Below are 18691 nucleotides of genomic sequence, written 5' to 3' on the forward strand. Positions count from 1 at the left end.
ATGCTCGGTAAAAATGGCTACAGAAAAAATGGCACAGGTTAATAAATAGGTAAGAATGGCATAAAGTAAGAACAATTTTGTTAATGAAAATTTAGGAACATTTCTTTTTTTGGGGGGGGGGTGTAAGCTTCCTCATTTGGTGTTAATAAGGGACTACTGAGTACTCTCACCGCAATATTAAAGAAAAAAAATAATCACCTTTTCTAAAAGGGTTGGGATTTGTGGGAGCTAGGTTCTTTTGTTTTTAAATACCCCCCCCCACGCCCTACTTTAAAATAAGTGTTTTTTTTATTCTGTTGTTTTTAATCAAGTGAGAATAGTTTTCTAAGTAATGAAGGAAGTTTCCCGCCTATATAGTTTTAGAACGGAGCTAAACACCACCCCGCCACCCGCCACCTTTTACTCAATCGGTAAAAGTGCAAAATAGTTAACAATTGAGAAATCATATTGGATTAGTATCACTTATCTTTCAAGAAAAAACAAAACAAAAAAAAACATAAATCAACAACAAAAAACTATTTATAATGGAAGATTTTATTTATCTTCCCCCTACCCTACGATGCAAAATCGGGTCAATATTTACGACGTGCCCACTGCCAGTGCCGCCCCACTGCCCCAGCGTATTATAAGTACCCCAACCTCCCCATGTTAAGAATGGCTTTCGGAATACCCCCCCCCACCTCGAAAGCAATTCTGGTGCTAATGCAGAGAGTGATCCGCGCTATTTTTTTTTTAAATCGTATTTCCACGTTTAATTAAAGTTTTATGATATGTTTTTTTATTCAATTGTAAGGTACAGAATAGGTACAAAACACCTTCCCCTCCCCATGTTAAGAATGGCTTTTTAAATAATAACGTTATTATTTCAGAATTCAGCACGGAGGAGTGTTTATTCCGAAAGTCGTTCTTAACATGGGGAGGTTGGGGTGTTTATAATATGCTGGTGCTGGGGCACGTCGTAAAAATTGACCCAAAATAGGAAAAGTGGTATTTGAAAAGCAAACGTTCTAAAGGAAGAACATAACACTGGCGGAAAAAGAAAAAGTCTGGCATTGCCAAATGAATGTGAAAAAAATACGCATGATTCCGTGACGTCAGATTTGGGTTAACTATACGAACTATGGAAAAGCAGAAGCGACTTAAGGATTTTTTTAAACCCTTTGTTTATCTTCTTCAAACTGCAATTAATAATTAATCTTTGTTATAATTTTGTTAGGTTTTAAGATTTATACAGTTTAATGATTAATAATATTATAAACATTTGTATATTAAATATCAAATACAGTTTTACGAGTGTTTATTTTGGGTAACTGGCGACTTCCATACTTTTCAGTAAAAAGAGACAAACAAAATATGAGGGGGGCTACAAAATGCTTCATATTTGTGCAATAATATTTTTAAATCGGTTTTAATCTGGCGATAAAATAGTTGACAAGAGCCATGTTTATATTAAAACTTAATATAAAAAAAAATTTAAAACACAATTAATTAAAAATCTATGTTGTAACGGAACATTTTGAAATAATGAAATTTTAATCGTTTTAATCGTTTAAAAATTAATTAATTTTTAGGGAGTTTTCTTTCTTGGCAATTCAACTGATTATAGTATATATTAATTCGAAAAAAAAATGCTATTTAAAAACACACACACACACAATAATATTAAATTTATATCAATTTTTTAATTACAACTTCAAGGTAAGTTTTTGTTCAATCAAAAAATAAATATGTTTTACTTATTTGAACTCTTATGTTTCATAATAAACAGAAATTTCGATAGCTTTAAATATATTTTGTTCAAATTTTGAAAAAAAAATAAATATGGGTGGGGGGACACGCACTAAAAAAAATATTTCCCCTCGTATATTTTACGGAAACTGCATTTTATATGTAATTTCATTCTAAAATGGATAAATATCGAAAATTTCCCGAAAATCTGACCATTAATTGATTTTTGCTAGATTTATTAAACACGGACATGTTTTCACGTTCGAAATGCTTACTACATGGGAACGTTATTTTAAAGCGCCAATTATATAAACACAATTTTCGTTTTGCAAATTTCATTATTTTCGTACGATGGCAAAAAATTTTATAGATTGTTACTAGTTTATTTTGCCCTTCTTTTAAACGGTTCTAAAGTTATATTGATAATATTAATTTAGAATAAAGTTACATCGTTTTACATATGGGCGGGGGGGGTAATTCTGTGGTGACTTTCGTGGGTGCCTAGGACACTAACAGCCCTGTGGGTATCAGGGCACACCACCACCGGTGGCCGTGATCAGGGGCGCTTCATGCAATTAACAATAAACTAACCTCCTTCTCAAAGGGTTAGTAAGTAAGGGCTGGGAAGGTGAACCTCTTAAGGTTTAGAGTGTCTGCACAGGACGATTTTATTTATTTATTTATTATTATTGGCTCACATGGAGCTTTCACACAAGTCAACAAACGATCTGATTGGAAACCTGTGGTGTTCTCTGGAGGCTGAGTGACAAAAAGTCTCCCCAGACGTTCAGTTCTCTCCACCTCCTTCGATAGCATTTGCAAATGAATTTGCATCATCGCAACAGCCTCTTACCATTGATTTCTCGCCGACAGTGGCCATTGGTTTATACTGGAATTTGAGTGGCACTAAGCCTCCCCAAAGTCCCAGTTCTCTTTGCGCTTGTCCAACCGAGGTCTGGCTGGCGCTCTCTCCTCGGTCTTTCAGTCTTTCTTGACCCTTCTCAGCTCTTTGGTGTCACTTTTTTATTGGGAGGAGCGATGGTAAAACTATGGGGGGGATGCATGATAGGGGTGTAGAACTTGTAGATATGCAGCTTCGGTGTTCTTCATTCCCTGTAACGCTTAATCGTTATATTGTCTTCTTGTATTATTCTCCGCATTCAAGGGTTTTCCTTAATATTTCAGTCGTTTTCATTATCGTTAGTCGTACTTTTGCAGTTATTCCTCTGATTCCAATTTCTGACATTCTTTTTTCGAAGTTTTCGGAATTGTTCCTAGTGCTCCTACTATTATCGGTACTATTTTGATTTTCTTCATCATTCAAATCCCTTTTAACTCTCTGGCCAGCTCTGTGTATTTGCTTTGTTTCTCCTTTTCTTTCATACTCACCCTGTGGTCAGCTGGGACAGCAAAGTCTATGATTTGACAGGATTTTTCTTTCTTGTTAATTATTACGACATCTGGTCTTCTTCCTTGGATGGGTTTGTCCGTCTGTATGTCCATGTCCCATAGGATTTTGTAGTTCTCGTGTTTGAGTGCTGTTACGGGTTTATGCTTGTACCATTTGTCTGTATGCTCAAAATGCAGTCGTTTGCACAATTCCCAGTGCACCACCCTCCCCACTTGGTCATGCCTGTTTTTGTATTCCTTTTGGGCCAGTTTGCTGCATTCACTTACTATATGGTTTATCGTTTCGTCTCTTTGTCCACAGAGTCTGCATTTGCTGTTTTCTTGTGTTTTATCGATTCTTGCTTTGATATGGTTGGTTCTTATCGAGTTATCTTGTGCTGCAGTTATTAGAGATTCAGTTTCTCGGTTTATATGTCCTTTTCGCATCCATGTCCAGGTGTTTTCGTTATTCTCATCTTTTCTCATTAGTTATAAGAAAGGGAAAACTGAAAACTGAATCTTCCGTGGAGTTGTTTCTCTTCCCACTTCTCTTTTCTTGTTTTGTCATTTGTCTCTCTGTTTTCTGTTTTGTTGTTTTTTTTCAGTGTCTCTCGCTGCCATAATTATCCTTTCAGTGTTTTGCATTATGTATTTTTCTAGTTCTTTTTTCGTGTCCTTCACACAGTCTTCTATACAGATCAGTCCTCTCCCGCCATCTTTCCTTTTCACGTAGAGCCTGTCAATATCGTCCTTTGGGTGTAGTGCATTATGCATAGTCATGAGTTTTCTGGTTTTCTGGTCGAGTTGTCTCAGTTCTTCTTTTGTCCACCCTGTAAACGGTCCAGAGTATCTTACTAGTGATACTGCCCATGTATTTATACCTTTTATTAGGTTTCTGCTATATAAGTTCGTTTCCAGGAGTTTTCTTGTTCTTCTGAGGTATACCTTTCCAATTTTCTCTTTCATTTCTGTTGCTCTGATGGTGTCCGCTTCCAGAATTCCCAAGTATTTATAGTCGTCTTGTTCTCCTAGTGCCCTCATTTCTGTTTGGTTGGGAGTTCCATGCCTTCTGTCATTTCCAGTTTTCCCTTTCTTATAACTAATTGTGCGCACTTTTCCATTCCAAATTCCATTTGGATATCTTGTCTGAAGATCCTGATAGTGTTAAGTAGTCTCTCTAGCTCCTTTTCGGTCCTTGCAAAAAGTTTCAAATCGTCCATATACATCTGGTTGTTCACGTTTTCCTCTGTATTGGAGAACTTGTATCCGGCTTGGCACTTTCTCAAAATACTGTTCAAGGCCATCATGGCTATGATGAACAGTAGTGGTGATAGTGAGTCTCCTTGGAAGATGCCTCTTTGTATGTTAATTTCTGTTATGTGTTGTTCATCAGCTGTCAATTCCAGTCTTCATGTTTTCATTGCATTTTCTATTACATTGGTGATCCCGCTTGGTATTTTATACATTTTTAGGCATTCTATTATCCATGCTTGGGGGATCCTGTCGTACACTTTTTTATTATCAATCCATGCCATGGCTAAATTCTTTCTCCTCCTTTTTACCTCCTTTAGGATCTTTTGATCTATATATAGCAGGTCATGTGTTCCTCTTTTTCCTTTGTGGCATCCTTTCTGCTCCTCAGGGATGAGTCCATGATTATTCAGGAAGTGGTAGATTTGTTCCCTCAGTTGTGCTTTCAGTATCTTCCACATAGTTGGTAAGCATGTGATTGGTCTATAGTTGCTAGGGACGGTTCCTTTTTCTGTGTCCTTTTGTAGCAGTGTAGTTCTACCTTTTGTCATCCAGTTTGGTACGCTTGCTTCCTGTATAAATCTTCTCAGGTTTTGGGGTAGTCTTTCGTGTAAGGTTGTGAATTTTTTGAACCAGTATGCATGTATCCCGTCGTGCTCTGGTGCTCTCCAGTTTGCCATTTTTCCTATGGTTTTCTTTAGGGTTTCCTTGCTGATTTCATTCGCTGTTCCTTTTTCTATTTGTTGTAACTCTTCTTTCATGTCTTTCAGCCATTCGGCATTTCTATTGTGATCTCGTTGCCATTCCCATATATTACTCCAGTAGAGTTTTATTTCTGTCGGGTTTGGTTGTTCTGTTTTTGTTTTTCCTCCGTTCACATTTTGGTAGAATTGGCTTTCATTAGTTTCAAATGTTCTGTTTTGTTTGCATTGTTCAGATTTATATCTATATCATCTCAATCTCGCTTCTTTTGTTTTTATTTTTTGGTCCAGTTCTTCATGTTTCTTGTTTAGCCTCTCTCTGCCAGTTACATTTCCAATATTCCATTTTCTCCACATTGCTTTCTTCCTGTTGCTCATTTTGGTTTCTTTTTTATGTTTGTGTATTTGAGTTTCTAGTCTTATTTCCCATCCAGGTTTTGTCGATCTGCTTGCCCCCGGTTGTTTTTCTGATTTGAGATTCATACTTACCATTTTTGGCGCCTGCATAAATGAGGTTGTTTAAATCTGTGATTGTATTTGTTGGGATGTGTGGGAGGAGCTTGTTAACTGTTTCTGTTTTTAATTTCTTCTGCTCTTGGTTCCTTAACGATGGGAGCTTTGTTTTTTCCTCGTTCATCAGTTGTATTATTTTATTTATTTTATTTGCTTAATTCTCTGTTAGTTCTGTTTCATTGTTCTCAGTTTCCATGTTTGTAGACTTCATTCTTTGTTGGTCCTCTGCCTTTGGTGTTTTTACTTGTGAGGCTTCAACTTGTAGGGTTTCTCTATGTGCGGTTTCGTTGGGGGATGCTTCTAGTTCAGTTTCATCATTTATTTTTCACTGAATTTCTGTTAGTTCTAGTTTAAAGAGCCAACCTTTCTTCAGTATCAGTCTTGCTTGGTCCGCAATTCTTTGTTCTGTCGTATGGTAGTCACTGGATAGGTGCCATAGTTCTTTCATTCGTTTCCGATAACCCCCATATCTATATTTAGGATGACTTCTATAATAGCATTCCATTACGAGTCTATTCTCTTTTGTTGTCCATTTCTTTCTTTGTTTTTTTCATTTTGATGGTTATCATGGCTGTGCTGTCTTTGTTCGGTATCATTTTGTTTTCTGAAATTAGAGGTTATACTTACCTGTTCAGCGTCCATGTTATTTGAGTTTCTGAAACTAGAAAGTTGGCCAACATTCGCAGGATGACGACCAGGTCCCCCATGCTGGCTACCGAAGGAGCACCTGCCGATCATGACACCCAGATCTTTCTTCTGGGTCCCATGGTTTGGATAATTTGTAATTGACATTTTTCATATTTTCGTGTTTGTGGCAACACCGAGCCCAGAATTATTTTACCTGTGGTTCTGACGCAGGGATAGTGTAAAACTCCGATGTATACAAGAGGTATCGTGCACTATCACACATACATATGGGACATGAACAAAAAAAGAAAAGAAAAAAAAACCAATAAATAAATAAATAAAATTAAAATTAAAATAAAAAAATTAAATTTCCAACTAAGTATTTTACTTAGTAGAAGTCAGTATTATTATTATTATTACTATTATTATTATTATTTTATTTATTTTATTTTTTTTTGTCAATGTTAATTATATTATACACAGTCACCAACTATTTATTTCGTCCGACACATGTCGGCATGTAAAATACATCAACAAAAAGATTTTTTTTAATGACTGTAAAAAGGGTCGATATGCTGTAAAAGTCAGCAACCACTTAAACAACTTTGGGTGCGTATTAAAATATAGTCGACAGATCGAGTTTTTTTTAAATATGTTGTTTTAAGTAAAAACAATATTACGTATTTAATTGTCATGCCGAAAATAGTAATATATCCCCAAATTACGAAAAATCATCGAATAAAAATTTATTTCCAGTCAAAAGTAATTTTTACAGAAAAGTGGGTAGAATCACGACCACCGAGAGTAGACAGGGTAAAATCGTGTTTTACTTAGACGTTATAAAGTAGGCAGTAGGAGGCTAAACACAGGGGACATAACTCCGAGAAGAATATTTTAGATTACTTATGTCATATTGTCTATAGCGATAGACTTTTTTTTTTTTTTTACTAAAAACACAATAGCAGTTGTTCTACTCGATGAATTTTCGTAATTTTTGGATATATTACTATTTTCTACATGACAAGTGCGTAATCTTGTTTTTGCTTAAAACGATATATTAAAAAATCGATTTGTCGAGCATGGCTTAACACGCACCCAACTATGCTTACGAAATAATGAATAAATGTTTTGAGTTTAAAAGTGCTCATGAAATTTGATAGCAACGAACGCGAGTGGTATGCGGGGTGAATGTTAGACGAGCGAACGAGATAAGGGGGGGGGGAGAAGCACATTGTTTAACACGTTGTCATTTTTCCTTTTTTTATCGCCCCCCCCACACACTTCATATTGTTAGGTAACCCCAAAATTGAAGGATGTCTCAGGGGGGAGGGGATACGAGGTTGGTCAGTAAAAACAGTAACAGCAACAGCATATGAATATCCTATGTAATTGTTAAGGAAGTAGATTGGTAATGTTCTTTTGTTTTTAAAGACTTTTTGTTGTTGTTGATGATAAATTTGTAGATTAATACCTCTGCTGAATCCCCCCCCCCCCCAAATATTGAGATTCTATTTTTTAGGCAATTACGTGAGAACATCCTGAAAAAATTGGCAAAAGGAGGAAAAAAACAATATTTTAGAATTTCTTATTATAAAAAAAGAAAAAGAAACTATGAATTTAGAATTTAGAGTGGGGAATCAATTTTGTATATGTTATGTAAAAGAAGAAGACCGAGTAGAGAGCAGGCAGACAAAAGGAAGACAAGAATAGCTTAAGTAAGCTTTATTCTGCTAACAGATCTTCATGCATATTTACAGCCGCTAGCGTCCGTTAACTAATATAATGACTTTTAAAATGTAAAAACAAACGGGCCCAACTCCGCACCAAACAACAAGAAGAAGTGACTGGAGAGTTCCACTAATTCACCACATTCTCCGCCACCCAGAAAAGTCTAGGTCTTTTAGCTTCCAAGAGACCAGGTTGCTACAGGTACATCTGCTCAAACTGAAAATAGAGAAAGCAGAAGTCAAAGTCTAGAGGAATATTGAAGAGGTGTTATCTTATAGTCTTCTAAAGGGGTCATTAAGTTATCTTCCTGAAGTGTAGGTTGAGGTGACGTTAGGGCGGAACATTCTATGGCATAGTTCTCGGGGTCAGCTGAGTTTTCAGTGGCAAAATTTTCACGGTCCCCCTGCGGAGTAGGAGGAGAGTCAAATTGATTGTTCTGTGGAGCAAGTAGAGAGTCTAACCAGACAGGAGCATTCGTAGAATCTAGTTTCAGATGTAGCTGTGGACCGCCTGCTTCTTCACCTAGGGGTGCAATATGGCAAAGATACACAGTTGTTTCTCTTCCATTATTCAGCCGCACGTGAGCATGATTTGGATTCACATTGAGAATCTCAACTGTTTCCATTAAGGACTCATATTTGCTACCACGTACATGCCACTTCAGGAGCGTGGATTTAGATTTAGTTAACTATGTTGGTATGGATTCTCCCGAGGATGATTTTCTTTGAAAGTTAAACATGCATTCATGAGGAGTACAATTGGACGCAGTGGAAAGCAATGAGTGTATACAGTGGAGTGCTACATCTAGAACTTGTTCCCAGCTAGCAATAGAGAGATTCCTCAACCTCAGCGCCAGGTTCACTGTTTGCCAGATAATGCTATTGCATCTCTCTGCCTGTCCATTGCCTTGAGCATTGAAGGTGGTAGTTTGAATAGTGGCGATTCATCAAGAATGTAGGAATTCCTTCAGCTCCTCTGACATGAATGTGGTTCCCCGGTTGGAGTGCACAAAAGAAGGATTCCCAAAAATGGAAAATATGTTTGGTAAACGTTTTCTCAGAACATACCTGGCATGGCCTAGTTATGGCCTTTATGTCTTCTACAGAATAAGGCATGTTTGAGTTACTCCAGGGTAACATAAACTCTTGTGCAAATAAATCAATTTGTCAGTAGAGATGATAGATGAGCAAATCTGAGATAAAGCATCTGCAGCAGCATTTTGTTTTCCAGGGCGATACACTATGCCGTAGCTGAAACAGGTTCTAATTTTTGCTTTGTAATTTTTTCATTTTTTATTTTGCTTTCACCTTTAAGGTTTAGCGTGAAGGAGACAGATTTTTGATCTGTGATGAGTTTGAAATGCTTCCTGAGTAATAAGTGTCACCATTTTTCGAATCGCTTCTACAATAGCATAGGCTTTTCCTTTTCCACTGCAGAATGTTTTTGTTCTGTAAAAGTCAGAGTTCTTGAAAAGAAAGCTAGAGGCCTACAGTTTTGCGTTATAGAGGCAGCAATAGCATGTTCTGATGCATCAGTTTCAATTTCAAAAGAAGAATCAGAATCTTTACTTGCTAGAGAGGATTTAACAATCTTCTTTTTTAGGCAATGAAAGGCACCAGACTGTTTCTCAGTGAGAGGGAAACAGGTAACCCTAGTTAGGGGATATAATTTTTCAGAAAAATTGGATATCCACCTACAATAGTGGTAGAACATTCTCATTGCTTGTCAAAGAGAGGTGAGGTTCTTTGGTATCAGAAGGTCCATCAATCCTTTAAGTCTGTCGTGATTGGGTTTTATGGACCCCTTGCTTATGGTATACCCAAGCAAGTCTACAGAGCTAAGTGAGTAATGATGCTTACTTTTACTCAGAGTAAGGCCATTCTTCATCCATAAAGCCCTTCAGATTGCTGTCATGCTCTGACTGGTTATGACCACATATAGTGATGTTGTCGATGTAGGCATAGGTACCTCAGAGATTTTCCTGCTTTATAATATCGTCCATCACTCAATGGAAACCTGCTACTTCATTAGTCACTCCAAAAGGAATTTGAGAGAATGTGTACAGAGACCCAGCAGCTTTAAATGCTGTATATTGTAGCTCTTCTAGTTTAATAGCAATTTAGTGATATGCACTAGTGAAATCAAGGTTACTAAAAGTTTGATAGCTGGCGATCTCATTTACTATGTTCTCTATCTTAGGAAGAGGGTAAGCATCAATAGAGTAAAACGATTTATAGTCTGGGAATAATGCATGTCTTTTCTTGTGATTTACTGAAGATATTACTAGTATTTGAGCTCACCATGGAGATCGAGAAGGTTTTATAATTCCTTCCTTCAGTATATGTGATATCTCAGACTGAATGAATTTTAAGTCAGATAAGCTGTGTCTTCTGGATTTCACAGCTATCGGATGACAGTCAAAAGTTAGATTAGCAAAACGAGAAGGATAAGGAATATTATTCACAGCCGTCAGTCCACAGACAGTAAGTGGTGGGAGTGATCCTCCGAAAGGTATTTTTACTTCCAAAAGTTCCGTAGAAAATTATGCCTAAGTATGACATTACTGCACAGGTTAGTCATGACGGATAGCTTAACATTACGATACTCTCTATTATTCAGGTGGAAGGATACTATACAATGTCCTAGAGTAGGGGACGAATGGGATCTGTTAGCCATGAAGATTCTTTCCTTACTCGTTGAGTCCAAGATTGTAACCATGTCTGGGTGAATAAAATTTTCGGGGCTCCCTGTGTCATTTACCCTTGATTTTCCCACATAAAGTCAGTGATTTAGACACTCTGTGAAGTAATATGTCTGAAGATAAGAACTAAGGATAGACTTATCAAGATTGCTAGCAACAGCAGTAGCAGCCATAGGCAATTAACAGAAGCAAAATATCCTTTCTTCCTACAATTTTTACAGAGTTCTGAGCGAGACACTTACTTTTGTTATGTCTCTGGTTCCCACAAAAGAAACATTGTTGTCGTGAGATGGTGGCTACTAAATGTTTTTCATCATCGGTAGACTGAATCTCGTCCATTTCATCAAATAGTCATATTTACCAAGGAGTAATGTTGGAAGTAAGATGCTAATTGCTTTTGAGCTGTCTCGAGTGTGAGCACTTGATCATAAGAAGTTTTTAAATCTAGTGCCTTATTTTCTAAGAGTCTTTATTGAATATGATTCAATAAATGCTATTGATAAAGACATCTCGGATATATTCATCTCTAGCCTGTAGTTCTCTAACTGCTTGGAACTCTCAGTCCTTGGCAAGTTTTTTTTTTTAAACCTGGATGTACTGGTTTATACTTTCATTCGGTTGCTGTCGACAAATAGCCAGTAGGTGTCTGCAACAAATACTATGACATGACTGTACTGTAGCTGTCAGTGTCTGAGATGTGTTTAAAGATAGTTGGTGAGATTAAGTTGATAAGCCTGTCTGATAGAGGCGTTTGTTGGGTTTCACAGGCTGCATCAAAGAATATATCGAAAGACCTTTTCCAATGTCACCAGATGTTTGTTGAGTCGGGTTTGCTCAGATCCAGGTTCAGGTGTTTGAGTTTAAGATATTTTTCCATATTATTTTTGTTAGCAGAATAAATTGTTATAAAATAGTAAAGGAAGAGGACCGTGTAGAGAGCAGGTAGACAAAAGGAAGACAAGAATAGCTTAAGTATTTACAACCGCTAATGTTCGTTAACTAATATAATGACTTTTAAAATGTAAAAACAAAGGGATGCAACTACACACTGAACAACAAGAGAAAGTGACCGGAGAGTCCCACTAATTCACCACAGTATATAAATTCAAATTAAAGTGATCACCCATTTCCTAACCATTCTAGCTTTTAGGGGAGTTAACCATTTTTTACCGCTAACTTTAAATCCGAGTGGTAGAGTTGTGAAACTACATGTAATCATCTAAAAAGTAGAATACCCTCCTCTCCAAAACGCATAGGATTTATCTCTCATAGCAACAAAAATGGTTAACTGCCTTAAAACGCTACAATGGCTTACATTTGGGGGGATCATTTTATGTTAAAGTTATATTCAAAACTGATCTAAATGTTAAAATAATTGTATTTTCTTTTTTTTCTTTCCACCAAGTTTATCTCAGCTAATATGTATTACCAACATCCACTAGAAAATCTGGCAGCAATACTTAACATTTCTTGATAAGGTGATTCTGTGTAGAAACAAACTTGTCACCTTATACCTTAATCAATGGAGTAGCGATTCCAGCACAATTACATAAAGTAGGGATGATAGCGAAGAAGCCTGATGTATTGATCAAGAGAGAGAGAGAGAGAGAGAGAGAGAGAGAGAGAGAGAGAGAGAGCGAACAACTCTAAATGTTTTCAATTCAATTTCAATTGGGCGAGCGATACATAATGGAAATCTATTTTCAAAAGTTCAACATGTCTCCAGTACCATAATAATAAGAAATGGTCAACCCTGTTAAAAACTGATTCAAAATTGTTAACATGGCATCTTGTTGTTTTCTATTCTGTTTATAAGCATGGAAATCAGATGAAATATTTCTGAATTGATCTTCCTTTCACAGCATAGGTCTACTCAGGCTGGATCAATTCCCCAACAGCAACCTGAAATCAGGCCCAAATCTTTAACTTTGTATTTGTAATCATCTAGTTGCTCTACACCATGGCTGTCACATTTTCTATAACAATATAATCACAGACTTGGTCATCTGATTAGGGATAGATCCCTGACCAAACCAAATGACTGAACACATTGGTCAGATGTGGTATAAAAATAAACAATTCATCGGGAAGATCATTAAGTCCTATAAACACAAGTCAAAACTTCCTAATATATCGAGGTATAAAAAGTGCAAACTTACCAATATGTGTAGTGGCACAACAAACTTAACTGATATGGATGTAGCAAATGACTGATTGCATCAGGTTTCAAAGGGATGTGGACACTACTAGTCTGAAAGTAATGAGATGACTGTATGTTCAGGAACTAGTCTAGATAAAATAGGAGCAATTGACAAACAAGTGTTGCTATTTTGGTGGAAAAGGGGAAAATAGAATGGGATTTAGGCAAAAATGTTACCTCCTAGGCATTCATTCAAAAAAGTATGAAATGGGTCTGAGTTAACCTTTTTTATGGGTGACCACTTGACTAAATCAACCAATCCTGTGGTCACATACGCTCTATACATAAAAAAGTGACTTCTTCTTCTTCTTCTTCTTCTTCTTCTTCTTCTTTTTTAACATGTTGGAAAGCTTATAAACTACCCTATCCATTTATTTATCATTATTTTTTTTTTTCTAAAACATCCTTATTACTTCCTCTCATATTTTCTCTGGCTTTCCTCTGCCAACTGATTCTGCTACATCAACTTTTCTACATCTACTAACTAAACAATTTTCATCCATTTATTCAAACCAATGAACTTTACTGCTCTGTACACGTTTAATGTCCAGATTTAATCTTCCTATGAGATTATCAGATCTAAGCTTGTCTTTAAGACTAACATTACATATCTATCATATCATTTTCATATCATTTCTCTCCATGCAACACATATCCTCAGCTCTCACTAATCATGTTTTATGCATCATCACACCATACACATAGACTCTTTCCTTAGTCAATAGTGGTGATTCTCTGGTAGTTGAACTTTCCTCTTCCTGGGATTTTCCAACACTATAAGCACTGCTCATCACTTTAGGCTCAGTAACATTCGCTCTCAGACTTTTACTTTCTCTAGTATTCATCCAAGTTTCTAATTTAACGAATAGGTCTTCCATTGTATTATTATTCATCGGACTACTGTTCTCATCTTGAGCGTGATTTTCACAACGTTTCGGTTGAACTGTTGTGAAAATCACACTCAAGATGAGAACAGTAGTCCGATGAATAATAATGCACATAGCCAATCCTCATCTCAAAAATTCAGAAACGTCAGGTCTTCCATTGTTTCACAGGCAATGCTAAATCATTATCATAAAGAATTTCTTTCAGACAATTCATATTAAACTACCTGGACAATAACTCAACCATCCAGAGTTAATTTGTACCAAAATTAGATTGACAGAATTTCAGCATTTTTGAGGATGGCTTATTCTCTGTCAATATGAGTTATGGTCTTGTGCAGTTTTAGGAAGTTTTATCTTCTCATTCTTTGAGATGCTGGTAGTGTATTGCTAATCACCTGAGGTGCATCTGCCAGGGAGTGCAAATAGATCATTTTTGTTTAGCCAGAGTGCTCTTCCTTTAGGAAAGAAAGATAAGTAAAAACTCCCTGGACAACAGTTCTTCTAAGACAAAAATGAAAAGCAACAAACCCAGTAAAAACCTAGTGTACTCCCACTTTAATATTGAAGCTATCACTAAATGTACTGTTAATCTAAATATACTTTTGAGCATTTCTGTACATTGCTTGAAGAACTTCCACCAACTGATTGTTCGTAATTTATACAAAGCTCACCTGGTATCTTTTGGCACTTTCAAAAGCGTTTTCTAAATCCACAAAAGCAAAATACAGGTTTTTCGTTTTACCAAGGCAATTTGTTTGTTCCCACCTATTCAGTAAGAAACTTCTTGATGATTATACACAAAAACACTTGACACTATTTTATGACCTAGTTAGCACCAGCGGCCCTTATTAGTATCTATATTTAGAATTATACATGCTATGTGAACGAAAAAAAAATAGGGGAACTGTAAAACGACCTTGTTTATCAATGAACTGCTTTGTTACATATTTTTATATAACAGAGCATACTGATATCAGCAAATAAAATTGAGTTAGGTCATTAAAATCTTAGCTAAAGATACTATCTTGACGATTATACATTGGATATGGACACATGTGAACTGTATTTAAACCTCTATAAATTAAGATGTCATGGTGGGCCTTAGTTACAGGACTAATCAAAAACAAATTTTAGTATTGAACTCTATTGTGTTGTAATAGTTGCAACTGTTTTATCCCAAAAGTCTTAGAAGGAGGATTTATATATGTTAACTTATATAGAATAAACTTTTTTAATGCTATGATTTAATGCTAATGTGTTAATACTCTTAGGCCATCATTTTAGCTTAATTAATCTAAACTACTTTTCATTGTATGATTGCTGGTTGTTGTAGTGAACACTTCTATTTGAGTATAAGAACTAGTTCTATCAGATTACAACACCTTCCATTAACTAGTAAGCAATTCTTTATGTAAGAATTGTTATATATTGAGATAAGGGTTAAAGAAATTTCTCCTTTTGTATTCCTTTATGATTATGTTGTTGCATTTGCAGATGATGTTTTTTACTGTTTCGTCTCTTTGTCCATAATTTACGTCTGCTGCTTTCCTAGGTCTTATCTATTTTGGCTTTTATGTAGTTTGTTCTGATCACATTGTTAGTAATGATCCAATTTCTCTTTTCAAGTGTTCTCTTCACAGCCATATCCATGTTTTCTTGTGTGCAATTTCTTTGGTCCATTTTAGTTTCAAAGAGCTTTCTTGTACATCTTCAGATATTCTCTTTTAATCATCTCTTTCATCTTTTTGATTTGATGATTTTCACTTCCAGAACAGTCGAGTATTTATAGTTACCTTATACACCAAGTGTCCTCATTACCTCTTAATTGGACAGTACTGTTTTCCATTGTTTCGAGTGTCACCTTCTTTATCTCAAGAGTGCACATTTTTTTTTTTTCATTCAAAATCCCATTTCTATATCCTGACTAAAAATTCTAGTAGTGTTTATGCAATTGCTTCTCTTAAAATTTTTCATTACTGGACATTTTCTTTTCTACTTTACTACTCTTCATATTGTTTGCTCTAGTGCTGTTAAGGATATGTACCTAGTAGCAAAGAAGGAAGCAAGAAGAGCAATCAATTGTTCTGTATTTTGATTTATGCTTTTTTCTAGTACTTTAATTGCATCTTCTATGCACTCTTCAATACTTACCAATCCTCTTTCTTCTTTCTTTCCTATTTACATAGAATAAGTTAGTATCATCCTTTAGGCGCAATGCATAGTCATTAGTTTCTGGTTCTTTGATCCAGGTTCTCAAGTTTTTTTATCCAGTTTATAAAGGGCCCAGAATATTTTGACAGGTATACTACTTAAACGTTTATTTCTTTTATTAGGTTTTTATTATATAATTTAGTTTCAATGGGGTTTCGTTTACTTTTCAGGTATTCTCTTTTAATAATCCCTTTCATCTCTGGTTTTCGTTTCCAAAACGGCCAAGTATATTTATAGTTATTGCATTCATTAAGTGCCTGCATCATCTAATTGGTTAGTCCAATGCTTTTTGTTGTTTTGAATTTTCCCTTCTTTATTTTGGGTAGAGCACATTTTTTCATTCCAAATTCTATTCTTTTATTCTGACTAAAGATTCTAGTACTTTTTATTAGTATTTCCATATCCTTTTTTTTTGGGGGGGGAGGGAGGGTAAATTTTTATCGGTAGTTTCAGGTAATCCATATACATGAAGTGTTTTATGATGTTCTTTTGTTTCTGTACATTTGTATCCTGAATTGCATTTTCATTTGTATGTTAGTGTGTGACATCATAGCTATGATAAAGTGATGAGGATAATGCGTCTCCCTGGGAAATGCCTTTCTGTATTCTTATCTCATATTTTTCATTTGATGTATCCCATCAATTACAGCTTCCATTTTTCCATTGCTTTTCTCCATAAAGTTGACAATTTTGTCCGGTATTTTAAACATCTTTAAGCATTCAATTATCCATGATTATGTCATAAGCTTTTTCGTAATGAACTCCTAAAATAGCTGTATTCTTTTTTCTCTGGTTTTTAGTTCTTTCTGTATCTTCTGGTTGATATAAAGCAGGTCGTTTCCAGTATCCTTTCTGTTATTTAGGGAAAAGTCCATGGCTATTAAAGAAGTGATACATTTATTAAAGTTATACCATTAAAATTTTTTCACATGGTTTGCATGCAGATTATTGTCCTGCAGTTGCTTGAAATAATTTCCTTTTTGCTATTTTTGGAATTTATGTAACTCCAGTCTGATATATCTGTTTAGCACATCTTTGGTACAGCTCCTTAGATTTTGTGCTAATCTTTCGTGTAGTGTAGTGAATTTCTTAAACTAGAATATTTCATCATGGTTTTATGCTTTTAATCACAAATCATTCCTGTTGTGGTTTTGTCCTTTTATCCCCATTCATTGTCTGTTGTGTTTGTGCTGCTTTGTGTTTGTTTCTGGGATATCTTTTCTTCTTCTTCCATGTTAGGTGTATTTATCGTCTTTCATCAGCTTTTGATATTTAGTTTCTGTTGTGTTCAGTTTCTTTGTGCCTTTGTTTTTTTTTTATTCCTTTATTTACGTTTTGGTAAAGCTGGTATTATTACGAATGTTCTGTTGTGGTTATGCTATTGGGATTTGTATCTGTATCTCTTCAATTCCAATTTGGTTTCTTATCTAAACTTTGTTGATCTGTTAGGCGGGGGGACGGGGGCTATTAGACGTCATCCCAACAACTTTTGAGATATACAAAAACAAATATGGTAATGACAAATAAAAAAATTACAAACATAAGAAATAAATGTATAAATAATAAATAACTGGTTTTATTGTGCTATGAAGCTGCAGGTAAATGAATTGGATTATTAGCCAGCAACACAGCTTGTTGGTGTTGATTGCCAGTTAGTTTACTTGTCCGACGTTAGTGGCTGAAATGTTGGCATCTCTGAGTTTGGAAAAGCAGCTCGGCTGGTCTAATCACTCTTTCTGATCAATATTGGTTAATTGTGGACGTTGCACTAAGGTTGGATGACTGCAGGACAGACTGAAAAGAAAATTATTTTGGATAGGATGGATAACACATTAAATTTTAATTAGTAAATGGTTCTGAAGAGGACAGATAGAAAAGTATACTTTATAGTGTTTGTTCTGTGATGGAAAGTGGCGTATCTAGGGTATGGCAGTTATGGCCCATGCCATAGGCGCCACTCTGACATGGGCGCAAAAATTGCTTGACAAAAACTAAAATTAGTAGTTAGGTATATCTAAGGTATAAATTATTAAGAAGGGGCGCACATTCAAACTTTGCCATGGGCGCCATTTTACATAGGTACGCCACTGGTGATGGATGAATAGAAATGCCAGTATCTAGTCAGTAAAACAGAATGTTGGTTGCTGGGCATGGTTCTTAGGCTGATAAAATCAATGGCTGGATAGCTGAGAGTTAGACAATGGCTAGATAAAGTCATCAGAACATCAGTAGCACGTTAAAATAACCAAAAATATCACCAAAAACAGATGTGTTAACTGAAGCTAGGTGCAATAGCTAGAAACATCAGCAGATACAGCCGATCATGTTGATAGCTGGACCAAAAATGACACTAGATACAGCCAGAACTGTGGACTGCTAAAGTTTGTCCAAACTAAAACAAGTGTCCTGTTGACAGACAGAAAAATAAATTGGGCCAGTAATTTAATATGATCCCTGAATGGAGCATTGAATAAACGTCCAGAGTTTCTCCATGTGGAGGAACATAGATGATGTATGCAACATGGCTGACAAAGATGACAGTATGCAGCTATCACTGTGTATTAATTTAATGTTGAAAGAAGCGGTTTAATGAAAAAACTAGCCAAGAATGAAAGGCAAAGGTTATTCTTCAGTTCAGCAACATCCGGTTTTGTTAGTAAAATGTTGTACATGGTTGTTATTACTAGTTGTACTCACTAGGAGTTTTCATACAGCTCATCATCAGAGATTACTCACTGACAATAACCGGAAGTGT

This window comes from Euprymna scolopes, chromosome 2 (assembly GCF_053919585.1).
Source record: "Euprymna scolopes isolate OS-2025 chromosome 2, ASM5391958v1, whole genome shotgun sequence".
Taxonomy (NCBI): domain Eukaryota; kingdom Metazoa; phylum Mollusca; class Cephalopoda; order Sepiida; family Sepiolidae; genus Euprymna; species Euprymna scolopes.